This window comes from Ursus americanus, chromosome 22 (assembly GCF_024610735.1).
Source record: "Ursus americanus isolate L20-20 chromosome 22, mUrsAme1.1.p, whole genome shotgun sequence".
Lineage (NCBI taxonomy): Eukaryota > Metazoa > Chordata > Mammalia > Carnivora > Ursidae > Ursus > Ursus americanus.
Window position 1 is genome coordinate 52,385,944 of NC_142148.1, and position 15,566 is coordinate 52,401,509.

A 15,566-nucleotide genomic window follows, 5' to 3' on the forward strand; every position below is an offset into this window, starting at 1 on the left:
TTAGACAAGCGGCCAGATTACTGATACCTTGAGAGCTGCACTAGAACTAAATTGTAGGTTCTGCAAGTTAATTGTTGGTTATCTAGAAATTATTCATGGTTTGAAGAGACATGTGCTTAGGCTGGTGTGCGATCAACTTTATGACGATAAAAGGAAGGCCTAATGTATGTTTGTTGCAGAGCTGGCTGGAGGGAGAGGCCAGGGGAGAAAGCTCTCCAGGGGCTTTTTGGGTTTGTGGAATAAAACAGATCTGAAGACCTCCTGCCCAGTACTTGGCTCCTGGCTGGCCCTCAGTGACTGTGGTTCCCCTTTCTCTCCTTAAAGGGCTGTACTCCTTCCCCAGAGTAAGAGACATTGATTCACTGTTTATGTTATGGTGGTTATTGTGTTTCCTGTGGTAACCCTGCTGTGAATGAAATTTGTACAGAGGAGCTGTCTTTAACAGGAGCTTTAATTAAGCCTGTCACTTAAATATGTATCCATCATTTGTTTGAACTGTCCCATTAATTTAAATTGTCTGGTTTATGTAGCAGTTGAACATTTACTAAAGAGTCTATAACATATATGCAAGTTATGAGGCATAGTTCTAAAGCCCCTTCTCTTGACACCGTCCCCCCCTCCCTCATTTTAAGAAGTAGAAGCTACTTGGGTGCTTCTCCTTGATCGTGTTCTTTATCTGCTCTGAAGGCAGCCACTCCTCTGCATTATGCCGTTACCCTTCTTTTTTAAAAATGGTTTTTTACCACAAGTGTTCGTATCCCTAAACAATGCATTGTGCAGCTTTGTTTGGTTTTGAGTATAATAAAAATGGTCTCACGTGGTGCATAATCATCTGTGGCTTGCTGTTCACATTCAACGGTATTTCTGAGATTTAATTCTGTTTGTGAATTTAGCTCAAGTTCATTCATTCCATTCCCACTGCTGGATTAAGTGAATATGTATGATTTCTTTAATTCCAGCGTATTGTCTGCAGATTTTTTGTTTGTGTGTTTTCTTGGTGGACAGTCATTGTCTGTGAATAATGACAAGCTTGCCAGTGAGTCCGTTTTCTTGTCTTAACACTGCTGGCCCGGCCCTCCAGTATGTGGGTAAATAGACACAAAAAAGACAGTCATCCTGCTTCTGATTTAAAGTGTTCTGTTTTGGGGTTTTTTTTATAATCATATTTTTTATTATATTATATTAGTTACCATATAGTACATCCCTGGTTTTTGATGTAAAGTTCGATGATTCATTAGTTGCAATTAACACCCAGTGCACCATGCAATACGTGCCCTCCTTACTACCCATCACCAGCCTATCCCATCCCCCCCCCGAAGCCCTCATTGGTTCTCAGAGTCCATAGTCTCTCATGCTTCATTCCCCCTTCTGATCACCCCCCCTTTCTTTATCCCTTTCTTCTCCTACCGATCTTCCTAGTTCTTATGTTCCATAGATGAGAGAAACCATATGATAATTGTCTTTCTCTGCTTGACTTATTTCACTTAGCATTATCTCCTCCAGTGCTGTCTATGTTGCAGCAAATGTTGAGAAATCGTTCTTTTTGATAGCTGAGTAATATTCCATTGTATATATGGACCACATCTTCTTAATCCAGTCATCTGTTGAAGGGCATCTCGGCTCCTTCCACAATTTAGCTATTGTGGACAGTGCTGCTATGAACATTGGGGTGCATATGGCCCTTCTCTTCACTACATCTGTATCTTTGGGGTAGATACCCTGTAGTGCAATGGCTGGATCATAGGGTAGCACAATTTTTAACTTTTTAAGGGACCTCCACACTGTTTTCCAGAGTGGCTGTACCAATTTGCATTGCCACCAACAGTGTAAGAAGGATCCCCTTTCTCCACATCCTCTCCAACATTTGTTGCTTCCTGCCTTGTCAGTTTTTGCCATTTTAACTGGTGTAAGGTGGTATCTCAATGTGGTTTTGATTTGAATTTCTCTGATGGCTAATGGTTTTGAGCATTTTTCATGTGTCTGTTAGCCATTTGTATGTCTTCATTGGAAAAGTGTCTGTTCATATCTTCTGCCCATTTTTTAATTTGATTATTTGTTTCCCATGTATTGAGTTTCAGCAGTTCTTTATAGATCTTGGATAGTAGTCTTTGATCTGTAGTGTCATTTGCAAATATCTTCTGCCATTCTGTGGGCTGCCTCTTATTTTTTTTGACTGTTTCCTTGACTGTGCAGAAGGTTTTTATCTTGATGAAGGCCCACAAGTTCATTTGTTCTTTTGTTTCTCTTGCCTTTGGAGATGTGTCATGAAAAAGTTGCCATGGCCGTTGTTAAAGAGGTTACAGCCTATGTTCTCCTCTAGGATTTTGATGGGTTCCTGTCTCACATCGAGGTCTTTCATCCATTTGGAGTTTATCTTTGTGGATGGTGTGAGAGAGTGGTCAAGTTTCCTTCTTTTGCATGTAGCTGTCCAGTTTTCCCAGCACCATTGATTGAAGAGACCATCTTTTTTCCACATTTTTATTCTATTTGAAATGATTCCCTTTGTTCCCCTTAAAGCCTTTTCACTTGCTATTGATACTACTTTGCTGTGGGTTTGTGCCCATGCACACCTGATAGATCAGTTTCTGTGCTTTATTGTTAATTTTTCTGTGTTTGAAAGCCAGGTCTGAATGACTTGGTGTTTGGTAGAGGAACTTAACCTATTTGTATTTATGATTTTTTATGTGTGATAATCAACATTTTTGGGTTTTTTTTCTATTTTTGTCTGTTGAGGGAGAGGTCACTTTCACTTTATCGAATGAACTTTGTGATTTGGAAAATATGCTTTCTATTTTCTATCATTCCAAAAATTACCTTTAGTAATATTATTTAGAATGCCAATTTATTTACTTATTTATAATTTAAATTCAATTAGCCAATATACAGCACATCACTAGTTTTTGATGTAGTGTTCAGTGATTCATTGGTTGCGTATAACACCCCAGTGTTCATCACATCACGTGCCCTCCTTAATGCCCATCACCCAGTTACCCCATGCCCTCGCCCCAGTCCCTTTCCACAACCCTCAGTTTGTTTCCCAGAGTCAAGAGTCTCTCATGGTTTATCTTCTTCTCTGATTTCTTCCCATTCAGCTTTCTCTTCCTTCCCCATGATCCTCTGTGCTCTTAATAATTATCTTTAAATTAGCAAAGTACCATTTGGAACTTTTTTCTTCTAATTATTCATATAAAGAGTAAAGCAGTACTTGATGATAGTCCCATGCTTTTACTTTTATCCCATATGTTTTTGGTACTTCTCTCTTCTCAGCTATTTTAAGTATTTTGTATCCGGATTGTTTTCCTATAATATTTTCAGAATGTTATTTCTCTTAGGTTAATCATTTTGAGGATTTACTCTCGTTTTCATAACCATCTTAACTCCTATTATATAAATATAGCTCCTGTCACAGGGTTTAGAGCCTCACAGCTTTTTTTTTTTTTTTGGATTGTTTAATTAATCTCTGTATTTGCTGGAATATGAATTTGCTTCATATGTCAAGGAAGGGAGATATGTGGCTGCTATACTTCCCGCTCTAGAATACCTTTCCGTTAGCTTCAGACATATATATCTGGCTATATACTTTCTGAATCATAATCCTTTTTTTCCTCAAAATGTTGAATTTTGTTTGCTTTTTAAAATAGCTATAGTTTAGTCTAGCAATGTTTATCATGTACTGATTCTTCCCTAAGCACCTGGTCTACTTTGGGACTTCTGTTCTCCATATGGATGGTATTCTGGTGCCCATTCTACTTGGCTTAGCCTACAGTGAGCCATTGACCACACTGTCTTCTGGAGCTTAATGTTGCAGAGAAAAGGACTATTAGCCTGATTTTTGTTCCTTCCTAGATATTCTGCTTTTGTAGATTTGTGTAGGATTTTTAGTTATATACAGAATTTACAACTTTAAACATGCTGTATCTAGATATTTATCTCTGTTCAACCTCTTTAGTTCCGGGGAGGCCTTGTGATCCACAGGGTTACAGTGGGGGACTTTGTGGCAGACTAGAGATTCATGCTTTCTGTGGGGTTTTTTTTTAATAATTTTTTTATTGTATTATGTTAGTCACCATACAGTACATCCCTAGTTTTTGATGTAAAGTTCCATGACTCATTACTTGCATGTAACACCCAGTGCACCATGCAATACGTGCCCTCCTTACTACCCATCACCAGCCAATCCCATTCTCCCACCCCCTCCCCTCTGAAGCCCTCAGTTTGTTTCCCAGAGTCCATAGTCTCTCATAGTTTATTCCCCCTTCCGTGTTTTTATCTCCATGTAATATTTTCTGATTTCAGCATGTAACTTATTTGTGCATCACCTTTTTCTTTATTTTTCTAGATCTTAAAAAAGATTCAGTGTCCTCTTGGATCTTTGAAGAACATGACTCAGAAATTCTAAAAAAAAAAAAAATTATCCTATTTCAGCAAACCTCTTTCAGAAGGAGGAATCTCCATTTTTCTCCAGGACGGTCTCCTCCTTTGCTGCATATTCTGGATATGTTCTGCTTTCATGGGAGGGGCACCATCCCTCCCCCTCCTGACTCCTTGCAATTTCATCTGTGCTTTAAGCAGTGATTTCCCTAAGTGTTTTGGTTGTAGATGGGATCCTTTACCCTTTCTGGGTTTTAATTGCTTAATGTGTTTTTCAACATTTTAATATTGGTTGGTTTCTAAAATATAGGAGGGAGAAATTAGAGGTCCCTCCATTTTTATTATATTACGTTTTTCCTTTAGGTGTCTTTGTCCTGTATTTTAGTCTCTCTTTTTGAAGTGTTTTCATTCATTCATTTTTACCTTAAACGAGGAAAGTATTGCCTCTTTGTTTTTTTTTTTTTAAAGATTTTATTTATTTATTTGACAGAGATAGAGACAGCCAACGAGAGAGGGAACACAAGCAGGGGGAGTGGGAGAGGAAGAAGCAGGCTCATAGTGGAGGAGCCTGATGTGGGGCTCGATCCCATAACGCCAGGATCACGCCCTGAGCCGAAGGCAGACGCTTAACCGCTGTGCCACCCAGGCGCCCCGAAAGTATTGCCTCTTAAGTGATGATCTAAATCAAGCATTACGGTTTACTGTAATGTTTGGAAGCACAATTCCACGCTCAGTTCTTTATCAAGTACCTACTTCTCAGGCTCTGTGTTTCCACCATGTTAGAGTGTGAGCACCTTCCCTAAACTGGGGCATTTCCTTATGTCTGCCTATACACGTGAACTAAAATTAGAATTCCTGTTGTCTTCCTCTTTTTCATTTCCCACTCATTCCTCTCATTGTGCGTGAAGTTCTTATTAGGAAACATGAGGTGCCAGGTACTGTTCTTGGAGTTGGGGATACAAGATGGCTAATAGAGGGTCCCTTCTCTCAAGAAATGTAGCACCTAGCAGTGGGGTGGGCCCTGTGTCCATCTAGCTAGCAAGCATGCTGGTGAGGGGTATGGTGAGAGGTTTGGTTGAAGTGGACCCTTCTGAAGAGGTAATGGTTCAGTTTGGTCTTAAAGACTGAAGAGGATGTAACAAGGTGGAGCTGTGCTTTCCTCGCTCAGTAACAGCATGGCTAGTCATTAGATGGGTACTGTACTGTTCTGGAAGGGATTGCCATATATGAAGAAAAGCACTACCTTTTTCGCTAAAAACATAGTCATCTTATATTTCACATTATGCAGTTCCTTATTTTAGCTCCTTTCTCTTAAATTTAAGTTCTCAAATAAGCATTGACTCCCAGAGTTCAATGCAGATATTTTGTCCACACCAGAGGGTCGAGTCGTTGTTAGTAAGAGATGCGTGGCTAGGCCCATGACAGCTGAAGAACAAGTTGCCCTCTCTGTAGGTCTACCTGGAAGCATCCGTGCTTCCAGCCTCCTTCTGCTGTGAGTCTGTCTGAAACCACACTGTCCTTGTGGCTCGGGTACTCATCGTGTTTCCTTTAAACCCAACTGCCCAGTTGCCAGAAGTTTTCTGACCTTTTATTACTCCAAAGGTCAAGTAACTAAGACTTAATGTTCTTGTAAACCAAACTCCCTATCTTTTCCCTTGTCAGCACTTCCTTTACCTTGCACCCTATGTCATTTGGCTAGTTTCAGGGAGAGTTGTACCCCATGCTCCCTACTTCTGGACATAACAAGTTTAGCTGGCCATTGTTTTGGTAGATGACCTCACATGAGTTAGGATGTAATCTTGTCCTCATTCTTCATCGTCCTACCTTTCTAAGTGGAATTGAAATCAAGTGTGAATCGACTGCGATATGTTGCAATCATCTGGTAATAATTTGGGAAAAAAATGTTTCCCACACAAATTCAACGAAGATCGGCAATTTTAAAGTACACTATAGCATCTTGTATAAACTCCAGCTTACATTTCACATTATTTGTGGTCATGCAGTAGGTTCTGAAGAGAAAAGAACTATGGATAATCAGTTAAAAGAATGACAGATTCCCTGATGTGCTGATCAGTAGTAATACCTAATTTTGATTTCAAGTGTGCTATAATGGATTACCATATAGATGCAGCTGAGCACTGAGCATTCAACAGAGCCATGTGTTTTTCGGAAAAGTAATATTTGTTCACACTGTGTGGCTTTCTTGAAAATTTTTTAAATTTTACTCTCCAGAGAAACTACAAACAAGATGTCAATAGCTTTATGTGGCATTCCCAGTAGTGTAGCTTAGAATATCGGCTGCAGTAGAAATGGCACGATGTATTTGCTTCAGCAAAGGTAGGCTTCATCTGGGACTTTCTGAGGGACAGGCTTAGCAGTTAGACACAGGTGGTCATGTGGTGCTTTATTTTTATTGCCTTCAGAGACTTTAATGCATAGAACACGATCCTTGCAATATTTGGGTACACAAAGAAGCATGAGCATGGATGACGTTTCAACCTTTGAGTTGTCATATCCATTTGTTCTGTCCATTTGGGAATGTTCTTAGTAGCTCAGACTACGAACATGGTGTTTCATATTCAAACCTCATTGAGTTTATTTTTGAGTGTCTTTAAAGTCCATCCATTTTATAAATAAGAAAACTTTTATCTAGAAGCGGTGATGATGATAGGCCTGACCTCAGAGCAAGTTGCAGACTACTAGTGGCGACTGACAGTATGCGGGTGTGTAGATACACGTCATCTTGCTATGTTCTTTAGTTTTCCTTGTATTAAAAAGACATTTTTCTCTATTGCACATTAAGAAAATAAACCCAAATCAAGGAGACAGATAAGTATTTTGGAAAGCTGAAAAGCATGATTCAGTGCCAGATTGGTTTCCTGACTAAAGTAAAGGTCTGAAGAACAGTGGGCATGCTGCCAAGCATTCATCTAGTCCAATATCAAATCTATCCTGAATCCGTAGAGTAATTCTCTCAGCATCTTCTATACGCTGTTTTAATTTCAAGTGGCTGGATGGGATCAAAAGAATATCCCGGACTGCAGCTGGGGTGCCCAGTGCCCTTGGTGGAGAATGCATGAGAAAGTAGGATACTGAGTCACTGCCGTGCCATTCACTCAGGAAGAGTGAACTACAAAGTAGGAAGCAGAAGAAGGCCTGGAAGGACTCAACGGGCTTAGGCTTCAGTCAACATGAGGCAGCAGCCCATTGACAAGAAACAATGTCAGCAGAGACGGTGTCCCTGGAGTCGGGTGCACTGCTCTTAGTACTTCAACCTCTTATTATGATGAAAATATTCTAATTAATCATTGGAAGATTATTGTGGCAGAGAGATGTGCTGCTCACATCGCCCTTCAAGGAAAAATTTGCTACGGAGCTGCAAGGAGCAGGGTTAGCTGGCAGCCCGAGGCTGTCAGTGCCTTCAGCTCTCCAGCCACAATCACCTCTTCTCATCCCCAGCCATTGACTGAGCAAGGTGGTGGTACAAGGACCTAGCCGTTTTCAGGCACACCAGACCCCTCTAATGCATCATCTTTGCTGTGGCGCTTCTGCTAAGCTGGCAGAGACTTTTAGCTCTGTGTGGTGGTCTGAGGCTCCCTGGCCACTCCTACTTCCTCATTTCCCTTCCACAGATGTTCCTTTACAGTAAACCAGGGCACTCCTAACTCCACCGCAGTGTCTATCCTCAGAGAACTCAGCCTGCAATGATCATTATTCATCTGTTATCAAACATACCGAACTAGCCTGTGTAATAAATTTTTCAGTGAAGGGAAGTATGAGTTAGAACCATAAAACTTAGATGTGAACGGAGGCCTCTCTTCAGTCTGGAAACCTCCTAGGCCATCTCCAGGCCGTGCTGTTTCTGGGTGCTAGAGTTGCTCATGTGGTCAGCAGCAGCCTGACTGCTGAGACTCTGGTCCTTATTCTCAGGTCCAGAGTCATTGATTTTCTCTTTGCTTGTGATGTTTTCCCACAATCCGTAGACAGCTCTCTCGGTCCTATACTCCTGTCTGTGTCCTTGTCTGCAGCTCATGGGCATGTTGAGCTGTACATTCTGTTGCTAGGACAGTGCTTGCATGGGTTCTTATTAAGATATTCCATAGAGAACGTACTTATTTTTACTTCTTCTGATTCCCTTTTACCATAATGGCACTTACAACAGAACCTGGTTTTTACCTTTACTTCCTTTTGTGTATTACTCATCTAATACACATGTTGGTGTATATTGCAAGGTGAAGACCACTTGATTTTTCCCCCCAAAAAGCCATTTATTTGTCTCTGCACAATTTATAGATTGATCGATCCTGCCTGGTGGTTGATGTCTGACTGACAAAGGTTATGGGTTCTTCAGGCAGCAGATAATGCTGAGTTCACTTGATTTAATACTGAAGTCACTTTTCTTATATTTCATTTACATCAGTTTTCTTATATTTTCCAGCGTCGTTTAACTTTTTCTAAGTATTTATATATAAATAGTAATGAGTATTTTTAATCTCTGAGACAAATAAACGTGCAAACACCTGGGAAATTCAAAATTTCTTCTTTGACCTGTGCATACTTGTCTCCAGCTTCTGCTCTTCCTTCTTCATTCTTTAAAAAAAAAAAAAAAGAAGAAGATTTTATTTATTTATTTGAGAGAGAGGGCGAGCACAAGCAGGGGTAGCAGCAGAGGGAGAGGGAGAAGCAGACTCCCCACTGAGCAGGGAGCCCGATGGTGCGCTCGATCCCAGGACCCTGTGATTATGAGCTGAGCCGAAGGCAGATGCTTAACTGACTGAGCCACCCAGGCGCCCCTTCCTTCTTCATCCTTATTGTCTTTGGAGAACTTCAGTGCACTGATATCTCCAGGGTTTCCTTTCATCTCTTTTTAAGCTTTCTCAGAGGGATCTTATGCACGCACATGTTCAGCTGCTACCTATATCCTGTTACCATCCAAATCCTGCTTCTGCCCTCCAGGCCCGTATATCTAATTGTCTAGAACATTTCCTTGAAGAAGTCCATTGACACCTCCATTTCCAGGATGTCCAGAACCAAACTTGACGTGCTGGGATTCCTTCTAGATCTGATATCTTAGATAGAAGTATTGCCATTTGCTGAGCCGCTGGGGAGTTATTCTTGAGTCCTCCATTCACCACAAGTACTCTGACCACTGCCTTGACAGTTTTACCTACTACATATCACTATTATATGCTTCTCCTCTTTATCTTGCTGACCTCTGTCCAGGCCACTTCATTCCTCCTCTGAAATGCTGCCGTTGCCTCTTCATTGATATCTCTGCCTTTCTTCTCAGCCATCTTCAATTCCCGTCCAGCTGGAACCCGCTCAGTGAATGCACAGTGCTCCATGAGATCATAGCGTCACCTGCCTCTCCAGGCCCTTCTCCCCTCCTCACCTACCTGCCAGCCAAGTGGGCTCTCTTGCTGCTGCTGTTCCTTTCAGGTACCAGGCTGTCTTTGCCTGTTGGCCTTCACACATGCTCTTCCTTTTGTGCCTGTTCTCCACGAGGCTAATTTAATTAGTTCTGTAAGTCTCAGCTCAAGTGTCCTTTTTTCCTGGTACCATTCCGTGAAGCTTCTGCTGAGATGAGGTGCTCCCCCCCTCCCCTCTGCAGCAGCTCAGAGAAATTTCTGTCAGCCTTTTTTTTTTCCTGAATGATATTTTCTTTATCATCCCTCTCGCCCATTAATCACGAAACCCTTAAAAGGAAGAACTAAATAGTTTATGAATATTTATTTTATTTCTGCATTTCAAATACCAAGCTTGGTATCAAGTGTGTAGGTATTTTTCACTAAATGGGTATGATATACATGTGCCCATTGTGTGTATATAAGTGTGTTTGAGTGTATGTCCGCATTAACACGTAGTAAAACAAGATATAAGATACCCTTTAGAGTTATGGGCTTATGAGATGCCGAGCCAGCATGTTCTAGAGGGAGTCTGAGGTGGAAATGTAGGAGAGAGCTCCTGTGAGTGATTGTCAGCACGTGATCAGCCACATACTGCTTTTAATATATATAATCGGAAATAGTCTTCAGTGTAGTTTATATAGCATTTCCATCTGTGTAGATTCGTGCTATGAAGAATTTATAAGAAAGGCCATAACTGAATACATTTATATTTTATTATGTTTGTCAAATATTGAAAAATTAGTTCTTTTAAATTATACAGCTTTTTTGTTGTTGTTTGGGTTTTCTTTACTAAGTTTAGGGTTTAAGAAATGCCCACACATTTTAATGTATTTTAATGTAAATACCATTAAGTCATTGACATGTTGTAAGGAAAGACCCAGGTACATTGTATGTTAACGTGAACAGAGGACCAAGGCAAAGATTAGGATACTTGTAAATCTCAAAACAGTTCTGCAGGTAAAAAGCACGTGTAATTCTTCTGCTGAGTATTTATTTGAGCACATGCTATGTGCCAACCGTGCTCTTGGTGCTGGGGACACTTCCGAGAAAAGACAGAGGTATTCTTGTTCTTGTGGGTCTTCTACTCTGGGGGAGGGAATACCGCCTTCAAATGGGTGAACGTGAAGATCACTTCAGCTAGGGGTTAGGGCTAGGAAGATGACAGAACAGGTGGTAGAGAAAGCATCAGAGCAGGGGTGAGGTGGTGCTCAGAAAGAAGGCCCAGAGAGGCCTCTGTGGGGAGGTGGTGCTTGCAGTGAGAGGGATGGTGAGGCGAGGCCATCAGCACTAGGCTGTGGGTGGAGAAACATCCAGGTGGAGCAAGGAGTCTGCCTTTTAAAGTCCCTCGCTTCTGTTGGAAGTGTACCTATCATGCCTTTTCTCAGTGGATGTTCTTACCTGTTCACTGTTGTCAAATAGAACAAAGGAAGTAATACAGGTATATGTCACTGACCCACGGGGAAGTTAAGACAAGAAAATGAAAACAAAGCAAAACCTCGGGCTGGCTCAAATGGAGGAGGTAGGTTCTTAGCTGCCTGGAAATATACTTATTCAGGAGAGCTGGATATACATTTTTTACCTTCATCTTTCAAAATGGTAGAGTATTAGCCTAGATAAACCTAGAATGAGGATTTTTCATGGTAAAATAGTCATGTGTTATCAATACCAAGAAATATATTTTGATCAGTTTTTGGATTTCTACACTTCTTAAAAAGGTAGGTGCAGATAAAGTACAAAGAATCTTATGACCCAAGAGTAACTTGATCAAAACTAATTTTAGAGTGGGGAAAAAAAGAAAAAAAAAAACGTATTTGGGGTTTGTCTTTTTTTTTTTTTTTAAAGTTGCTATTATTAGCCAAATACTCTCGTACATCATATATTCATTCTTTATTGTATCTTCCAATGTGTGGGGTGAAGGGGGTAGAATTCCTAACTGCAATCCTAACCTTATTTTTAGCTATTAATTTCAAGAAATTCTTGGCAGCAATTTCATTTCGTTGTTCATCCGTGTGCTCATGATCTTATCCTCCTTGTTGTTCATCTTTCTTCTGACTCTGGTCCTTGTCCAGAGACTAATAATGATGATAATGGAATGGGGAAGTGGAAGGTGAAAAAGCAGAAACCTGGGGAAATCTGGCATTTGAGAAATTATTACTTTAATATGAACTTAAGCAATGGCTATGATTCAATTAAGATAAAATGATCCTTTTAGGGTTTTTTTTCCCTTCTTTTCCTTGTTTTCTTTTAGGAGGAATTAAACGTGGAACAGTGATGCCTTTAAGGCACTCAGGGAAGGAAGGTTGCTTGGGGCAAGTAAAAGACACTGTCCCATGGGCTACAGAGTGAAGTGCACTATTTATGTTATTAGAAATAGGTTTTTTTTATTTTCTGAAATACACACACACACACACAGCACTGTCATGAAATGTGTAGTTTATTTTCTCTTTATATCTTAACAATTTTTAAATTTGTTTTATAGAAAATAGTGCAATTTCTACCTGAACGAATTTTCTTTCGATGGCATTACCAGAGTATAGGTAAGAACAATTTAAAGATTTTTAAAGTGATATAGATTTCTTCCAGTCGAATTTTCAAAATGTTTTCTATAATTAGCACCGTCAAGATTAGGTTATAACAAGGGATGGTAAGAAGGGTATGCTGGTTAAAAGTAAGACAAGTCCAACCTGGACGTTGGAGGAAAACAGAATATCTATCTTGCCACAGGTGCTCCTTAAAAAGGACGCCTCATAGACCAGCAGCATCAGCCTCACCTGAGAGCTAGAAAATGCAGAATGTCAGGCCCATGCCGCACCTACCAAATCATAGGCTGCGTTTTTAACAAGAGCTCCAGGGGACTCTTGTGCAAAAATTGTTTGAGAAACAGTTGATCCAGAGTATTTTCAAGTAATTGTTCATTTTTTTCTTACAAAAATATCTTGTTCTTCAAGATTTTATCATCGATGCAGAGTTACTCTGTTTGAATGCTTTAGGGTGTGGCAGCAGGAGGGAACTTGAAATACAGCCATGTTACCACGGCTGCCCTTTCTGTGCAGCTCTTGACATCGAACAATGTTGCCTCTCGATTTAATATTCATGGCACAACTGGTGTAACTTGTGCTACTGACTGTGACTCCTCCTTTTTGTTTAGAGAGTGTCTGGTTTGGTCTTTCCGCCTTTGAAGACTGACAGTTCCTCCCTTTTTCCTCCTTGCCAGATGATCATATTTGGGAGAACATAACCTTATAATGGGATCTTAACTCTCTGATCATTCATTCATTCATTCATTCAAATACCTCTTGAGGGAGAAACAAAGTCCTGGGGCAGAAGCAAAGAATATCTCACCATGCTTGTATTGTATAAGCTGATTGCCGGGGTGGGGGATAGGTGAGAAAAAAAAATAATTACAGTATGATTGTCACTACGAAAAGTGTAATGGTAGCAACGAAGAAAGTCCAACAGTTCTATTCAGAGGACTTGCGGAAGGCTTCAAGAGAGGTAATCTCTACCTGAGCCTTGAAATAGGAGTGTGGAAAGGGTTTCCTAGATGGGAGATCGATCTGTGAAAGACATGGGACATGAAAGAACATGGCACATTCAGTGGGTATTTCAAAATTCAGAACCCCAAATTTAATTTAGTACTATTTATATGAAAAATATAACTGACCCTGATAGAAACTGAACTGTTTAGTGAAATATATATAATAAATACATCTACTTAACTGAATGATGATATCATTACTTGAGCGTAGATGCCTTGGTCTTTAAATCTTTCAAATACACAAAGAAAGTTTCCCTTTAAATTTTAGCGTTATCAATAGCATTTCTGTTAATTGCTACTTCAACATTGTGTATTTAAAGTAAAAATTTAAAAATGAAATGGTAAGTACAATCTGAAGGGGAATCGTAGGGATTTGTAACACTCCATGGTGTGGGAGAAATAGACGAAAATGAGAAATAACTGCATGCAGACCTTTTTATTTGTGCTAGATATAATCCGTTCATTCTGTTTATATTGTATGTATGAAAACCCTACTCATTTTCTACAGAGAGTACTTTAAAATGTCTGAAGCTTAATAGCCCCCCTCAGCCTGAATAAACTTACTGGGAATGGGTGTAGAAACTCATTTGCTCTTTGTGTTGTGAAACTTTATGTATCTAGGAGGTGGTCTATCGGATTACCTTAATTCTGGCTACTATGACCACATGGACTGGTTAAGATTGCAGGTACAGTTAGCTTTTTACCCAGTTTAGTAGTGTCTGACTGAGAACAGTGACTCTTGGGTTGGGATTGCAGAGTACTAGTCTCCTGAGCCAGCATAAGAACAGGTGCTGTTTATCTAGTTTAGTGTGTAGAATAAGCGAGTTTATCTAGTGTATAGAATAAGCTGTCTGTGTGACACGGTCAGAATGAGTCATGTTTTAGAATGTTGACGTATAAGGGGTGCCTGGGTGGCTCAGTCGTGAAATGTCTGCCTTCGGCTCAGGGCGTGATCCCAGGGTCCTGGGATCGAGCCCCACATCAGGCTCCCTGCTGAGGGCCTCCTTCTTCCTCTCCCACTCCCCCTGCTTGTGTTCCCTCTCTGGCTGGCTGTCTCTCTGTCAAATAAATAAAGAAAATCTAAAAAAAAAAAAAAGAATGTTAAAGTATGAGCATTTGCATATAAAATCATCCTTATTTTGATGCTTATATGCTTAATACTTGAATCAAACAGGCTCTTTTCAGATAAATGTATTTTTGCATGATTTATCAAACTGGGTAGAAGTTGGTGGTTAGGTATCCAGACTTTTTATTATGATCTTCAGGCTGTATGTACTTTGGAATCAGAATTTTTCAGATTTTAGAATTGTACTGTGGTCTATTGACGTTCAAGAAACATTAACACCATGTTGATGTCGATATGTAACAGCCCAGGGGACTGGACAGCAAGAGAATTCTTATTTCTGTAGCCTAAGATATGACTATTTGGCATCAGTGGGATAACTACATCCAAAATAACCTCAGGTTAGTCAGGTGTTGCCACCACATGAGTTCAGATGCAGATCAGGTCCTGTCCACTAGTGAATTACACACAAAAAGCTTTTGTTTTCATAGCTTCTTGGATTTTGAAATTGCTGATAAGGGATTGTGGATGAGCAGTTCTACACGTTTTCTTGACCTCATTCTCTTGCATTCTTCTCAGTTTATTTGGATTTGTTAAAATGGCTACCATTTTGTCACTCAAGGTCTTGACCAAGTTAGTTATAAAAACTGAGACTATAAGGAAACACCAGATTTCAAAAGGAAGGAATGTGCGTTCAATATTTCCATAGCATTGGTATCTTCTTGACTTCCTCGAAACCTCTTGGGGCTAGGACAGGAAGCTTTTCACTAGTCTATTCCAGACATTCTACATACCTAGTATCCCTCATTTTAGATCTCTTATATTCTAGATATCTAATATTTCTTACCTAATCTGAAGACCACTACTGTATAAACTACTTAATTAAATGTTACTATGGCTGGTAGTGGCCAAGGTACTCTGGAATACTGAGTTAGAACCTTGAAGCTGGGTTCACACACCACTGGTTTGGTATGCTTCCTGTCACACACTACAAATAATGTCCCTACATTTCGAAACCTAAAATAAGAGCAACTCCTATATTCTGCAAGTCTTCAAAGTTCTCGGACCTATCAGATAGCCAGGTTTATACAGAGAAAGAAGAAGTTAATTTGAAGCATCAAGTGCCACAGTGTGAAGTCCATTTGAAGTCAGTTTCTTATCCTGTGATCTTGTTTTGTCAGTAGCA

The 15,566-nt window shown here is 40.1% G+C and overlaps 1 protein-coding gene across 1 annotated transcript in view; it reads left to right on the plus strand.

The window, feature by feature from the left end:
- Positions 1 to 15,566, plus strand: part of LOC148108168 (uncharacterized) — a 47,008-nt gene that overhangs the window by 19,095 nt on the left and 12,347 nt on the right. The window lies entirely within an intron of this gene.